Source organism: Thalassophryne amazonica, chromosome 2 (assembly GCF_902500255.1).
Source record: "Thalassophryne amazonica chromosome 2, fThaAma1.1, whole genome shotgun sequence".
Taxonomy (NCBI): Eukaryota; Metazoa; Chordata; class Actinopteri; order Batrachoidiformes; family Batrachoididae; genus Thalassophryne; species Thalassophryne amazonica.
Window position 1 is genome coordinate 44,310,921 of NC_047104.1, and position 10,986 is coordinate 44,321,906.

The 10,986-nt window shown below is 40.7% G+C and overlaps 1 protein-coding gene across 1 annotated transcript in view; it reads right to left on the reverse strand.

Moving 5' to 3' along the window:
* Positions 1-10,986, reverse strand: part of cdh8 (cadherin 8) — a 469,940-nt gene that overhangs the window by 274,017 nt on the left and 184,937 nt on the right.

A 10,986-nucleotide genomic window follows, 5' to 3' on the forward strand; every position in this document is an offset into this window, starting at 1 on the left:
CAACAAATGCTGCTTCTGCTTCAAATTTTTACCTCGATGGAGCACAATCAAACAGGTTTCAAGCTGTAGTCACTAGGACTACCCAATTTAAAGATGTTTGGACATGATTAACACTGTTAAGACTAAAAAAAAAACGGGAAGTGACTGCGTAATGATGCCGATTTGGCAAATTAAGATGAAATTTTTGAACAGTTTAAAAATTTCATCCCGGTTTCAAAACTGATGCTGACGTTGGCCGTAGCGACTGTGTGTACCAAGTTTGTTCAAGACTGACAAAAGGTGGATCAAGAATTTATGCTTCAAAACATGCCCTGATTTGCTATTCGGGATGAAATGGGAAGAAACGGTGCTCTGTGGAATAGCCTCTTCATGTCATTGGTTAGCGTCCAAGTCTCTCAACCATACAGCAAGAGAAATCTTGGAAAGGAGACAAGTTATATTTGTCCCCCATCCCCCCCCTTTCACACACACATTTTTTTCTGATCCAGAAAATAAACTGATTTATAACAAAAAAAACTGATACAAAACATTGCACCTCAACCATTAACACACTTTAATGGAATACAGACCTGCACTTTCCACTCCCTGCAGGATTGTGCATTGCTGATAAAAAGGCATGGATAATCATGTGATCACCTGTTGGAAGCATGAGGCACTCTGATAAAGGTCTTCATCTTGCTCATTTCCATACATCTCCCCTTGATCAAGTCTGCTCATTTATCGTCCAAATCTGGGATGACAAGGCTTGACTTATTTTCCCAGCTGCCAATGGTGATGAGAGTATAATCAGAAACATCATTAAGGCTCAACATAGATGGCTGCGCCTGTTAGTCCTGTTACCCGCACTCATAACAACTCTAAAAATGCAAATCAAGTCCAGGTAATCTATTAATGTCACTTCAATTTTATGTCCGTGCTCCAATTTAGCAGAGCTTGACAGATTTGGCGAGGATCTGCATTTCTGTACAGGTCTTCATTTTGCGGGGGTTTTCACAGTGCACGGCCCGTGTGAAGAGGAGACGGGGCCATCTGTCGACACGTCCGTTTATTAATCACTCCGATAATGACGAACACATTCACGGCCCAACACTCCCGGGACAGCTCTCCTGCAAAACAACTTTCAGCAAGTTTGTTTGGCACCGTAGCAATTATTGTCATTCGCACCACCCTCAGCGCAGGGAGGTGGGTCTAGCAACCTCCTCTTAATTACCTGAAGTGTCGGTTTGAGCTGAATTTGTAATTTCCAACTACATCACAACCCCTGTGTTCGCTGCAGACTGTAGCAGAGCCTCATAATTCCAGCATATGGTCGGAGGGAACGCAGGGGGAATTTGTCAGCTTGTACTGGCCTTAAAGTCGAAGACCCCATTAACGAGAATGCGGGATCTGCTAATCCTGTGAGATTTCATCAATCGGCACAAATGAATTATAATTCCAATCATGATGAGGCTTGCACAAATAGGCAACAAATTCACTTTTAATTGAAGTGACAATGAAACATAAACATCTAATGAATTGGAACTAAAACTGTGGAAACTGAGGAGAAGCATATTGCACATTAAATATTAATTACATTAAATGAATTAATGTTCATTATCCTTCAATTTAAAAATGAATCACACGATGCCTGAAGGTGGGAAGAAATCTGACGATTCTTTATGGAACATTAAAAAACAAACATTTCATTTTTCTGTGACTAATCTGATTTTTGTGTTGTGGCTTCTGTTTTTTTTTTTTTTTTTTTTTTTTTTTTAAAGATATCTTTGCTGGGTGACATGAATTAAACCTGCTTTGATTTATTTATTGCTCTCTCATGTCACACAGATTTGACCATGTTTTGTCAAGTACACATTAAATATCCATTATGGCCCACTTGTACATGATGTTGGACTGCGTTCACATTTATTGACTGACATGTCCTCAATTTCACAGATCTGATCTTTGTTGTGCCACGTAAACATGCTAAATTTATTTATTTTTTATTAGAAATGTTTTCTGTTCGTATGAGTTGTGTGTCACTTGTGCCTGATCTTTGGCAATACAGTATGCTAACTATGTATGCTATATGTATATGTATGTATACAGTATGCTAATGATGCAGTATACTAACTAGAGTGAGTGGAATCAAATTTTTCTGATTTTTTTTTTTTTTTTTGTGCATTCTTCTGCACTGTAAACATGACAAATATATCTGTTATATCTATTGACAAATATATGTATTTGTGTTGGCGACCCTCCTGTTCTGTGCACCACCAGCATTTCTTGTACAGCCCCTGGCAAAAATTATGGAATCACTGGCCTCGGAGGATGTTCATTCAGTTGTTTAATTTTGTAGAAAAAAAGCAGATCACAGACATGACACAAAACTAAAGTCATTTCAAATGGCAACTTTCTGGCTTTAAGAAACACTATAAGAAATCAAGAAAAAAAAATCTGGCAGTCAGTAATGGTTACTTTTTTAGACCAAACAGAGGGGAAAAAAATATGGACTCACTCAATTCTGAGGAATAAATTATGGAATCACCCTGTAAATTTTCATCCCCAAAACTAACACCTGCATCAAATCAGATCTGCTTGTTAGTCTGCATCTAAAAAGGAGTGATCACACCTTGGAGAGCTGTTGCACAAAGTGGACTGACATGAATCATGGCTCCAACATGAGAGATGTCAATTGAAACAAAGGAGAGGATTATCAAACTCTGAAAAGAGGGTAAATCATCACGCAATGTTGCAAAAGATGTTGGTTGTTCAGAGTCAGCTGTGTCTAAACTCTGGACCAAATACAAACAACATGGGAAGGTTGTTAAAGGCAAACATACCGGTAGACCAAGGAAGATATCAAAGCGTCAAGACAGAAAACTTAAAGCAATATGTCTCAAAAATCGAAAATGCACAACAAAACAAATGAGGAACGAATAGGAGGAAACTAGAGTCAACGTCTGTGACCGAACTGTAAGAAACCGCATAAAGGAAATGGGATTTACATACAGAAAAGCTAAATGAAAGCCATCATTAACACCTAAACAGAAAAAAAACAAGGTTACAATTGGCTAAGGAAAAGCAATCGTGGACTGTGCATGACTGGATGAAAGTCATGTTCAGTGACGAATCTCGAATCTGCATTGGGCAAGGTGATGATGCTGGAACTTTTGCTGTTCCAGTGGGCCTCATGTATCAAAGTTGCGCACTTGTGGCGTAAATTTAAGGTGTAAATTTGAAGTACACCAAAGTTGCTGTGACATTTATCAAGCAGTGCGCACCTGCCCATTTCCGGCGTACGCCCGACGTGACCTTGATAAATGCGGCGGGTGAAAACAATCGTAATTATAATAAACACGCCTATAAATATTCAGACTCCGCTTCAGACACACCCTCATTTTATGACATGGAAGCCAGGAAGACGGCAAAGAAAAAGAACGAAAGGTGAACCGCGTTATAGCGAGGGACCGCTGTATTCTCTTTTCACGTCAATAATTCTTGACATGTGGCTATTTGCTCGCTCAATTAATAAGGTATACCTAATTTTTCAGATTTCTTTATTTTATTATAACAAACGAATGGAGAAGACAAAACCTGATTGCAGCACGGGCGAAGGGAATGACAACACTACAGTTGTAATTATCAATTTCATAGTCTAAAACTATCACACCACATAAAGTTAAGCTCAGTGCTGCTCTGGCTCCAGGCTCAAAGTCTGGAGAAAAAGGCGAGCAGCGCTTTCTTTGCAGTCAGCGCTGTGGCCACGGATCATGTTCGAAAGACCAACAATCCTGCAAAAGCGGGATTTGTATTGATTATTATGTAGTATAATCAGGAAAGTGTTATTTATGTAACATATGCATTGATTTGTACACTCAATAAAAATATAAACGCAACACTTTTGGTTTTGCTCCCATTTTGTATGAGATGAACTCAAAGATCTAAAACGTTTTCCACATACACAATATCACCATTTCCCTCAAATATTGTTCACAAACCAGTCTAAATCTGTGATAGTGAGCACTTCTCCTTTGCTGAGATAATCCATCCTACCTCACAGGTGTGCCATATCAAGATGCTGATTAGACACCATGATTAGTGCACAGGTGTGCCTTAGACTGCTCATATTCATTTTTATGTGGATTCCAGAGCTGGTTCATTTTGGCGTATAATTTGCACCACCTCTCGACCTGGTGTATATTTTCAGCGCAGCGTACGCCAACAACCACACTGATAAATGCCAAGTAGCGCAGCCATTTTGGCATACACCCCATATACGCTCAAATATCGCCGTACGCAATGTTGATACATGAGGCCCAATGAGATTTATAAAGATGACTGCCTGAAGAGAACATGTACATTTCCACAGTCATTGATGATATGGGGCTGCATGTCAGGTAAAGGCACTGGGGAGATGGCTGTCATTACATCATCAATAAATGCACAAGTTTACATTGATATTTTGGACACTTTTCTTATCCCATCAATTGAAAGGATGTTTGGGGATGATGAAATAATTTTTCAAGATGATAATGCATCTTGCCAGAGAGCAAAAACTGTGAAAACATTCCTTGCAAAAAGACACATAGGGTCAATGTCATGGCCTGCAAATAGTCCAGATCTTAATCCAATTGAAAATCTTTGGTAGAAGTTGAAGAAAATGGTCCATGACAAGGCTCCAACCTGCAAAGCTGATCTGGCAACAGCAATCAGAGAAAGTTGGAGCCAGATTGATGAAGAGTACTGTTTGTCACTCATTAAGTCCATGCCTCAGAGACTGCAAGCTGTTATAAAAGCCAGAGGTGGTGCAACAAAATACTAGTGATGTGTTGGAGCATTCTTTTGTTTTTCATGATTCCATAATTTTTTTCCTCAGAATTGAGTGATTCCATATTTTTTTCCTCTGCTTGGTATAAAAAAGTAACCATTACTGACTGCCACAATTTTTTTTTTCCTGATTTCTCAGTGTTTCTTAAAGCCAGAAAGTTGCCATTTGAAATGACTTTAGTTTTGTGTCATGTCTGTGATCTGCTTTTTTTTCTACAAAATTAAACAGCTGAATGAACATCCTCCGAGGCCGGTGATTCCATAATTTTTGCCAGGAGTTGTATATTCGTCCATTAATTGTTCTGTGAATTGTTTCTGTAATTTATGTTTGTAGCATAGCCCAAGCAGAGGGTCGTCCCTTTGAGTCTGGTCTGCTTGAGGTTTCTTCCTCAGAGGGAGGTTTTCCTTACCACTGTTGCTCTGGGGGTTGGTAAGGTTAGACCTTACCTGTGTGAAGTGCCTTGAGGCAACTCTGTTGTGATTTGGCGCTATATAAAGGAAAATAAATTGAAATTGATTTGTTTGTTTTGTAAATATCACATATGGTCCACTTGCATGTGATCAGTCTATGTTCACATTAATGATTACAGTGACTTGAATTTGATTTTATTCATTTTGCCCTTGTGTGACACAGACTGCCATATTTTTGTTTTTATATGGGCCACTTGCATGTGATTTTAGGTTACTTTCAAATTGCTGGCATAAGTGACATAAATCAAATAACATTTGTTTATATGTGTATTCCTTTTTTATCTGGCTGTGACACGGACCCGGCGCCACGATTGGGCGTTTGGGGGTGACGCCCCCTCATGTCATCAACCTCGCTCCCTCGGATGTGAAAGTTATCAAAAATAAAAATAAAAAAGAAAGAAAGAGAAATACTGGAAAATATAGCACCTCGCAGTTTCGCGGATTTTTTTAGTCCAATTTTGCATGTTTTTTTTGTTTTTTTTTACAGTGCATTGTGCTCTGCATCCTCATCAAGCAGGCCAGTGTTCTGTTGAGATGACGGGACACCTGTTGCGGCACCGCGAAGGGAGAGTATGCGCATTGTGTTCTGCGTGTCTGTTTATAAGAATCTTCTCGCCCAGAAGAAAAAACAGCGCCAACAACTACCCATAACTGTGTTCTTCACTCGGAAAAAGACACCTGCAGCGAGGTGTGAGTGGAAAAAGGCACGACAGTGGCGCGGCGCCCGGATGAAGAGGCGCGATCAGAGGAACTGTGAAATACTGGTGAGTCACTATTAATTTCTTATGTGTCCAACCTCGTAGGTTGATCGTTAAAATTAAATTTTAGTTCTAAACGCCATCATAATTATTTATAGGAAAACGTTCTGTTTTTATTTCTCAAACAAATATTTGGGCCTGAAAACAGGTTGGTCTTATTTTTCTACTAAGGTTTGAACTTTGAGAGTGTTTACACACGAGAGAAAAGTGAGAAAATGTTAATGCCTGTTTGAGAAAAGTGTATAAAGTGTTTAGTGAGGGGTTTTACAGCCTTAAAACATATATAATAATTGTAAAAAATAATGCTGTCTACTTCGCGGATTCCACTGTACATCTACATGAAAGGTTTATCTTTGACCCGTTGTGTGACTGTCATGCCCAGTTGCACTGTGTTTGCGCTTGTGATGGAGGGCTGTATGTGGGGTTAATCTACTGTCTCGTGTCGTTTCTCAGATCAGTTGTTGGTTTGGTTTTGTGGTATGCAATAGATCATTTGACCGAGGGTCTATACATTCAAATGATAATTAAAAAAAATACTGTAATCAGTCTTTACTCTTAGTCAGTCTCTTACAACGGTGTTGCCTAAATACACAAGCTTTCTACGAGCGGACCCAATTCATTACGCACGCTCAGAGGCAGGTACCCTCCAGTGCGCACTTTTTTTTGGGGGGGGGGGGGTGCCCCCTGTGATAAACTCATCGCCCCCTTAGTATTTTTTTTCTGGCGCCGGGCCTGATGTGACACAGAGCATGGCAACTGTAATGGCCCATTCACACATTGTGTGAAGTTTGGACGGCGTTTGGATGAAAGCGGCGAAACAGTGCGAAACAGTTCAGAATTAGCACATATGAAACATCATGCACAAAACATCGCACCAATGGGCAGGCATGCATGAACGTGTGAGAGTTCGTGCACACTCCAGGTGTCTTTCGAGCAGGAACAGTGCGAGGTGCAGCACATGGCACTGCTTATGTGGTATAAATAAAAAAATAAAAAAGAGCCGGTAAGTGTGGAACCACATTGCGCTACTTCTGTGGTATAAATAAAAACCAGCTGGTACCTGTGGAGCCACATCTCGCTGCTTCTGTGGTACAAATAAAAAATAAAAACCAGCCGGTACCTATGGAGCCACATCACGCTGCTTATGTGGTATAAATAAAAAAAAATAAAACCCAGCCGGTACCTGTGAACCACATTGCGCTACTTATGTGGTATAAATAAAAAAAATAAATAAAAACCAGCCGGTATGTGTGGAACCACATCGCGCTGCTTATGTGGTTTAAATAAAAAAAAAAATAAAACCCAGCCTGTACGTGTGGAACCACATCGCGCTGCTTATGTGGTTTAAATAAAAAAAATAAATAAAACCCAGCTGGTACCTGTGGAACCACATCGCGCCACATATGTGGAATAATTTTTTTTTTTTTTTTTTAAAGACAAAATCACACAACCCACTGGATGTGAACCCACACTGTCCAAAAGCTCAGAATTACCAGTCAGACTTTACCACTGAGCTACAGAGCTGTTCTGTGAAAGTTGTGGGAATCTGCCTCATATCAGGAAGGACATGGAAGTATTACAAAAAAATTTAAATCACACACCATATAAAAACACCACATTTATCAGTGGAGTAATACAAATATGACACTCTGTCATGTGTAACAGAGCTCACATGGGTGATGTGACAATGAGATTGTCTGCTGCATGTTCAATCTGGGAGCAGTCTGTCCATGTGCACACTGTGCGCGCCCTTGCTCACTGCAGGACGTCACCACAGTGATATATGTTTTTATTTATGTCCACTTGATAACAGCAAACAGACACATGTCACAGTGGGCAGCTGTTTGTCCATGTCCATCCAAACACAGAATGTGGTGTCCAGCTGGAATGTCCAGATCCACAGATGTCCACAGCCACTACAGTGGGAGGACAAACCTCCTGTCATCTCAGCGCACACATCAAAGCCACACTCATGTGGGACTTAGGCAAATTTCTCTGCGAGTATGACAGTGGTCATCTGTAGTCTCTTGTTGTGCAAAGACTGCGACTGGCCACACATTTTCCAAGTGCCATGCGAGCGGTGTTAAGTGTTCGTGCGTGTCACCTGTAATTTGGCTGACACCTGCCGCAAGAGGGTGCGATGGGTTCGCACAGCGCACACTTTGTCTTTCAGGTGCTTGTGTGTGCAAATAGTTGTAGCAGCAGGTGTATGAGGCTTTGGAGGCAGGGACAGCATTACAAGGTTTGCACACGATTCCTGCGTCATGCGCACTAAGTATGCACTTCATTGAAAACTCATACTGTGTGTGAAGGGGCCCTAAGGGGGGAAAACTGCTCTGACAAAAAAAAAAAAAAAAAAAAAAGGGTTCACATCAAATTCAAATGATAATGTGAACAAAGTCCAATATCTGATACAAATGTGACTCCATTTAATCTCTGGCCAGTGCAACTCCTGTGATAATATGAAGATCAGATGTCTTACAAATGGTGTTTATGAAGGTTCAAATAATGAAAATGCTCCAGAATGCACAACAGGATCCAGATCAACACCAAAAGACAATGAGTCTTGGCATGAGTCATCATTTCACCAACATCCGTGGAAATTGTCTGAAAACCTTTTGACCGATCATGTGAACAGGTGGCACTGAAAACATAACTTCTTTGGCTCAAAGACCATTTTTTTTTTTCCCCAATTTATTTTCATGTATACGAGGGCTGTCAATAAAGTAACGGTCCTTTTAATTTTTTTCAAAAACTATATGGATTTCATTCATATGTTTTTACGTCAGACATGCTTGAACCCTCGTGCGCATGCGTGAGTTTTTCCACGCCTGTCGGTGACGTCATTCGCCTGTGAGCACTCCTTGTGGGAGGAGTCGTCCAGCCCCTCGTCGGAATTCCTTTGTCTGAGAAGTTGCTGAGAGACTGGCGCGTTGTTTGATCAAAATTTTTTCTAAACTTGTGAGACACATCGAAGTGGACACGGTTCGAAAAATTAAACTGGTTTTCAGTGAAAATTTTAACAGCTGATGAGAGATTTTGAGGTGATTCTGTCGCTTTAAGGACTTCCCACAGTGCGAGATGTTGCGCTGCGCTCTCAAGCAGCGTCAGCCTGTTTCAAGCTGAAAACCTCCACATTTCAGGCTCTATTGATCCAGGACGTCGTGAGAGAACAGAGAAGTTTCAGAAGAAGTCGGTTTCAGCATTTTATCCGGATATTCCACTGTTAAAGGAGATTTTTTTAATGAAAGACGTGCGGACGGGTCCGCGCGTCGGGACGCAGCCGCGGCGATGCTCCGCCACAGGAAAAACACCTCTGTTGAAAGCCTTAAGGACAAGTTGGAACATGTCCTGCTGTTAAACAATTTCTCATATACTCACTCCACTGAAAGCCATCAAAAGCCGCCTGGATTTTACAAATGGTTATCAACACGGAGGTGTTTTTCCTGTGCCGCCGCACCGCGTCGGCTGCGTCCCGACGCGCGGACACGTCCGCACGTCTTTCATTAAAAAAATCTCCTTTAACAGTGGAATATCCGGATAAAATGCTGAAACCGACTTCTTCTGAAACTTCTGTTCTCTCACGACGTCCTGGATCAATAGAGCCTGAAATGTGGAGGTTTTCAGCTTGAAACAGGCTGACGCTGCTTGAGAGCGCAGCGCAACATCTCGCACTGTGGGAAGTCCTTAAAGCGACAGAATCACCTCAAAATCTCTCATCAGCTGTTAAAATTTTCACTGAAAACCAGTTTAATTTTTCGAACCGTGTCCACTTCGATGTGTCTCACAAGTTTAGAAAAAATTTTGATCAAACAAAGCGCCAGTCTCTCAGCAACTTCTCAGACAAAGGAATTCCGACGAGGGGCTGGACGACTCCTCCCACAAGGAGTGCTCACAGGCGAATGACGTCACCGACAGGCGTGGAAAAACTCACGCATGCGCACGAGGGTTCAAGCATGTCTGACGTAAAAACATATGAATGAAATCCATATAGTTTTTGAAAAAAATTAAAAGGACCGTTGCTTTATTGACAGACCTCGTATAGCACCAAATCACAACAGAGCTGCCTCAAAGTGCTTCACACAGGTAAGGTCTAACCTTACCAACCCTCAGAGCAACAATGGTAAGGAAAAACAGCAGTAACAAAAGACAGCAATATAGTTTCCCTTGAGGTGGTTATATTCTCCCTGTGTATTACAACCCCAATTCCAATGAAGTTGGGACACTATGTGAAATGTAAATAAAAACAGAATACGATTTACAAATTCTCTTCAACCTATATTCAATTGAATACACCTCACGGAACTGTGTAGTGGTCTGTTCACACACTACAAAGGTTGTAGAACAACCAGTTACTGTTTGCCAACAACTACTAAAAGCATACTGAGTATTTGAGCATCCTACAGACATAATGGAGGGATGTTCAGGATATTTAACATGAAATCTTAGTTGATATTTAACTGTAAAACAGATCAAAATACAACCCCAATTCCAAAGAAGTTGGGACGTTGTGTAAAATGTAAATAAAAACAGAATACAATGATTTGCAAATCCTCTTCAACCTATATTCAATTGAATACACCACAATAAAAGATATTTAATGTTCAAACTGATAAACTTTATTGTTTTTATGCAAATATTTGTTCATTTTGAAATCGATGCATGCAACATGTTTCAAAAAACCTGGGACAGTGGTATGTTTACCACTGTGTTACATCACCTTTCCTTCTAACAACACTCAATACGTGTTTGGGAACTGTTTGGGAATTGTTGAAGCTTTGTAGGTGGAATTCTTTCCCATTCTTGCTTGATGTACGACTTCAGTTGTTTCAACAGTCCGGGGTCTCTGCAGTGGCGGCACCAGGAAATTTTTGTTGGGGAGGCTGAGGGGGGGCTGGGGTAAAAGTTGGAGGGGCTCCACAACGTCGAAATGAACAATATATAGTAAATT